At 31.4% G+C, this 6,000-nt stretch overlaps 1 protein-coding gene across 1 annotated transcript in view; it reads left to right on the top strand.

Annotated features, from left to right (window-relative positions):
• Positions 1-5,598: 5,598 nt before the first annotated feature.
• The window catches only part of LOC126881941 (transcription factor ETV7), a 54,292-nt gene continuing 53,890 nt past the window's right edge, over positions 5,599-6,000 (top strand). The window contains exon 1 of the mRNA XM_050646677.1: positions 5,599-5,771. The gene's annotated coding sequence lies outside the window, so the exon portion shown is untranslated. The remainder of the gene's footprint in view (positions 5,772-6,000) is intronic.

Genomic DNA, 6,000 nt, shown 5'->3' with positions numbered 1-6,000 from the left:
AAACATCAGACACTATTTGGGCTTTTAAAAAAATGTGTAAAATATTTTTGAACTGCGGTAGAGGTTCGTTTTTCGCAGCGAAGTTCTTAATTTATTTTAAAAGAATCAGATATTTTTGCTAGATACAAATCCGGATTATTGACGGTCCGGATTTTTGACGTCCGGATTATCGACGTTCTACTGTATAAGTGCTGAACTTCTATCCTCTAGTAGAAGCTCGTTTCTCAATTCTTGGTATAGGGTTGATACGACATGATATCTGCAAAATATTATCTATCAATTTCAATTTTACAAGACAAAAAAGGCGGGTCCACATTAGGAAATTTTGGGGGGCCCGGATTAAGCAACGCTTAACTAAAATTTAAATATCAAATTTCTTATTTTAAAAGTTAAGCAAAGCCAATTGTTACATCGTAAATCAGTAGCTTGTAATGTCCTCTTTAAAATAATATAATGGTTAAATCACTTACCAATATAATATTAAATCCCGGCACGGCAACACAAGATTTAGCTTATTCACTAGACTAGATATACCTAAAACGAGTTACAAACAGCGACTGCAATGGTCGGCCCGCCGGCCGTGCTTTGGTCTCACAAGGGGCTTAATGTTTAACAGTGTTGCCGCTTTGCAACTGTACCGTACCTATATATCAACCTAGGGGCCCGCTATAGGATTGGGGCCCGGGTTTAGGCAAGTTCCTCTACTAAGAAACTATTTCCCGGCACAAAAATGGTGATGTTTTAACAATTTCTGCTCAAAAATTTCGCTCGGCCCCCTTCTTCCGATTTGTTTAAAAAAAATTGATCAAAAAGATTTGTTTCCGAAAATGTTCCATTGTGACAATGTTAGGTTTATTTTTGAACAGGAATCCGCAAAGAAACCGAATCATACGGGATCGGCCTCATAACATGGTCTAATACAACAAATCAAAATGAAAAAAATGTCTGGCTAATTGGCTCGGTCATAGGCCATCAAATTTACAAAATAAAATTAAAAACAAAACGTGTTTAAAAAAATCGGATATATTATGATAAATTTTCCGAGAACACAATTACCACACTTTAAATGCGAAATATACTGCGCCGCATAAGTTAGGGATAGTGTCAATAAACTATTATAAACAACTTTATTCACTATAATTTTTTAAATTAAACATATTTTATCGTTATTTACAAAAAATATTATTCCATACAAAAAATATCTATATAAAAAGAATTATTAAGTATCCATAAAAAATAAAAGTCAAATTTTGAATTGATAGACATTGTGCCCTACCTAATAAGTCGTACATCCGTCATCAGCATCAATTATTGCTTGACATCTACGTGGCATACTATTGGGACCGTGCAAGTTCGGAAAAGCGACACCTGGTTTCTACGCTCTGCACTTTTATTCGCACTTTTAATTATATTGGCCAATCATATGGTCCTGGTTACTGGATAATTGTCAAGGCCATAGTAAAAAAAATAATAAGAAGAAAAAATAAGATTTAGGTTATGTTATTAAAACGTAAACAATTGTATGTTGTAAATAAATTTAGTTATTAAACTGCAGTACCGCAAGCAAAATAAAATTAATTAAATTTACCTTTATATACCAGTTGCATATCATATCAATATTGTGGAGCAATATATAATTTTTGTCCTTCAATGACAGTAGTTATGAAATGTACGTCAATTTGACAATTTCAATTGACATGAATTATTTAAGAAAGTTGCAATATTTCTCCGCTATTCGCGCACGATCGTTTCGCGTATCCCTTCCAAGTACTTGCACACCACGAATACAGAGAACAGAGAGGTTCTAAATTATGAAATAAATTCATTTTTTCGACAATAGGCCACTTTGGAGAAAAATCCCGAGACAGGTCGATTTTTATTTTTAAATTATGATTTTTTGAATAGGGGTCGTGTGGCAGCTCATTTGAAAAGTTATTCAATTCTCTATTCAGTTCAGTAATATAAATATCAATATCAACAACACTATTTTAAGTTGCTGCAAAAAGGAGAATGTATGTAATTTATTTAAATAAAATTACATTTTACTGATGTCAGAAAAGAAAAAAAAAGGTTTATTTGACAAATAAACATTGCTTTTCGCTTAAATTAAATGTTCAAACTGCCAAAAGGAAAGTGGGTGACTATTTGACATTTAATTTAAGCGACAAGAAATGTTTATTGAAGTTATACTTCTTTAGGCGCGATTGGGAGTGAATTTTTATTATTCTGCGCGCATGCGCACACAGACAGTATGGCGTTAGTTGCTAAATCTTGCAAGTTATGTATATATCAGTGAAAAAAAAGGTGTGAAAAGAATATATTAGTGTTTTTAGTAAATATATTTATTATAATTTTTGTGTCATTGGATTTGTCTTCCTCCGGAGTAAGATAAGTATTATTAAAACATTTATATATTTATTATACTTCACTTCATCTGTTTGTTATCGTGAATTGTCATTATGTTCGAGAAACTATAAAAACAGAGAGGTTGTGGCGTTATTGGTAGAGCATTCGGCTACAGATCGAGAGGTCTTGGGTTCAAGTCCGGACCATTTCTATTATTTTTTTATTTTTGCAAAGTGGTGACTGGTAAGCATTAAAATTAGTTTAATATTTAAGTAAAATAAAAATAAACTGTTTAAAGTATATTTATTTCGTTGAAATCATATAATAGAAGTATAACTTCTTACGTGCGTACAAAGTATACACATTCTTTTTTAGGAAATAAACATTTTTTTTTATATTTTCTGACTTCAGTAAAATTTTGAGTTAGTTACATACATTCTTGTTTTTGCGTCAATTAATTTAATTCAAAATTTATTTTTTGGCAAAAATTTTTATGGCATATATGTAAAAAAAATCATAATTTGAAAATAAAAATCGACTTGTCTCGGTATTTTTCTCCAAAGTGACCAATTTTGAAACTCTGTATATAATAAATTATCAAGAGATTCTTGAGCAGTCTCTGCCCATGACTGTGGTAACAGTTTTTGAAGTTGCTGAAGGATCTGGCGAGGCGGTAGGTATGTGATCTGTAAGCCTGCTTTGTAGCATGTCCCAAGCATGTTTAATGGTATTAAGTTTATTTATTAATTAAGAGAGCGCGGGGAATTCCATGGAAAACTCTACTTTCTTCGACAACTAGTCCAGAGAAATAAGATTTTTCTCGTGACACATCCCCCTCAAGGCCGAAACCAAATTTTTTAGGGTAGTATGGACATCTATATTAATAATCTGTAAGTTGCCTGTAGCCGATTTTGATGATATACATAGTTATAAACAAATAAAGATCAAAAAACGGTAAATTTTCGCCTTTTTCGTCTATTACCAAAAAGTTAAGCATTTTAAACAAATTTGAGAGTAAGAAACTCATAAATCGTATAAAAAACTTCAATATGGCGTTCGCTAAATATGTCTATGTCTATCCTTATTGGTTGCTTAGAAAATTGCAAAATAAATCATAAATTTGACTTTTTATAAATATTCATAACTTATGTAAAAATCAACTAGAACCTTCTTATTACACGAAATGCTGAGACTTCTGGTGCTTAAATCATACACTAAATTTCAAAGCAATTGGTCAAATAGTTTAAAAGTTATTTAATTTGTTTATCCCAAATTCATTTTTTTTGCAACACTATAAGTCAGAAAATTATGAGGTTACAGTAATACTTCGGACAGTTTATAAGAGAAGATCATTTATACTATTACCTTAATTAAAAAAAAATGACAAAAAGTAATTTTAAACAGTGTAAAATTTTTTTTCTCTGATTTTGGCCTTGGTTTAGAACTAGAACCTTTAGCCACGTAATTGTATAACTTATCACTAGCTCAGGTGTAATGTGTAGTGTGTGTGTGTTGAGTAAGTGTCTTGTTACTTTGCAAAGTCGACGTCATTGTCTTTGCAAAGTCGACGTCATTGTCTTTGCAAAGAGACTCTAATTGTATCCGAACGTCTGCGGTCCCTCCGGTGAGTACCGATCCCACAAGGACAGAAACTATTTTCATTTATTAATTTATAATAAATGAAAAAAATCCTGACCCTGGTGAGATTCGAACTCACTACCATTCGGAACTTTCGATCCAAAGGTTAGGCGCTCTTCAGTGTAAAATTATTTTGCAAAAACATGTCGATTTTTTGCTTACGTAAAAACAATTAGAATAAATTTTTAACCGTTACCCGTAGAAAAATTATTTTTTCATATTTAGAAAGATTGAATTTTTATACACATTTAGAAAGAAAAGCAATTGTCCTAGGACAATTAGGGACGAAGTTAGCCTTCCCTTTTTTTAATTCACATGTTCTTGCAAAAGAATTTTGCAATATTTAGAATTATTTTGTGTCATATTTTTTTAAATAAATTATTAGTGTAAATCTTCTTCTTCCATAAACTATCCAAAGTATTACTGTAACTTCATCATTTCCTGACTTATAGTGTTGCAAAAAAATTAATTTGGGATAAACAAATTAAATAACTATTAAACTATTTGACCAATTGCTTTGAAATTTAGGGTATGATTTAAGAACCAAAAGTCTCACCATTCCGTGTAATAAGAAGGTTCTAGTAAGTTGATTTTTACATAAGTTATGAATATTTATAAAAACTCAAAATTTATTATTTATTTTGAACTTTTCTAAGCAACCAATAAGGATACGACATATTCAGCGAACGTTATATGTATTGAAGTTTTTTTATACGATTTATGAGTTTCTTACTATCAAATTTGTTTAAAATGCTTAACTTTTTGATAATAGACGAAAAAAGCGAAAATTTACCGTTTTTTGATCTTCATTTGTTTATAACTATGTATATCATCAAAATCGGCCGCAGGAAACATATTATAGATGTCCATACTACTCAAAAAATTTGGATTCGGCCTGGAGGGGATTGAGTCACCAACAGGATATTTTTTTCCTTATTTTTCTGAACTAAACTGCAGATCTATGTGGTCGAGCTTGATCGTACAATTTAGTACAAATTTGTTTTAGTACAAATTTTCTACAGTACAGTCACAACATGGACTAGCAGGCGAAAGAATGGCGCAAAAAGCAAAAATTTTCGATTGTTTTAGATATTGTTAAATACAAAATTAAGCATAAGGTTTACGACTAGTCTCCTATGGAAAATGTCAATTATTATAGTCTGCTTTTCGATAGATATCACCTGGACTACGATTTTGATTTTCCTATATATTTTTTATATGTTCTCGGAACCATTGATCAAGTTTCTGTTTTTTTTTTTAATCTATTCTTGGCAAAGAACTTAGTAAATACAAAATGAATTAATTTATTGTTAGAAAATAATGTTATTATGTATATTAGATAATATGTAAAAAGAATTAAATTGTAAAAGTACTTCAATCATTTCACGAACCGTACTGCTTGGCTTGGGGGTAAATTCCACCCCTATACAAATACAAACAACTTCCTCCTCCCATCGACTGAGTTGGTCATTCAAAAATCAACAAACACATTGCGCATTGCGTGCTGCGTGCGCCGTCAATTTCGAACGTTCGGCACAGATTAGGTTTGTTTACGCACCCTCGCACGCACCTGGCTGTTTAGACCGCACCGCGCGGCGCGCACCAATTCAGTTTTCATTTGTACCACGTGTAGAGAGGACTTCTTCTCTATACAGAGTGCGCGTTTGTATTTCGAAAAAAGTACAAAATAGTATTTTAATTTACATTCTCATCTATGAAAAGTAGTACAGTTTTTTACGTACTGAAAGTTAATGACTTGCTCTTAATTGGACTAGGAAAAAATTAAGGTAAGGAGAAATTGTTTACCTATATGTAATCATGTTTGTTTTTTTATTTCAAATTTACTTGTTAATTTGGTAAATTGATTACATTCAACGCAAACTTTTATTTATTTTGTTGACCTTATTAAAATACAAAGTGTTTGGTATTTGTAAGGTGATTCCGCAATCACGGTTTGCTATAGTCGGTTCGCTAAACTCAGAGACAACTCTCTAATGATTTTAGTAAATAATTTTT

The sequence above is a fragment of the Diabrotica virgifera genome, chromosome 3 (assembly GCF_917563875.1).
Source record: "Diabrotica virgifera virgifera chromosome 3, PGI_DIABVI_V3a".
NCBI lineage: Eukaryota > Metazoa > Arthropoda > Insecta > Coleoptera > Chrysomelidae > Diabrotica > Diabrotica virgifera.
The sequence above is the reverse complement of the archived record's forward strand: the minus strand, read 5'-3'. Positions and strand labels throughout refer to the sequence as shown.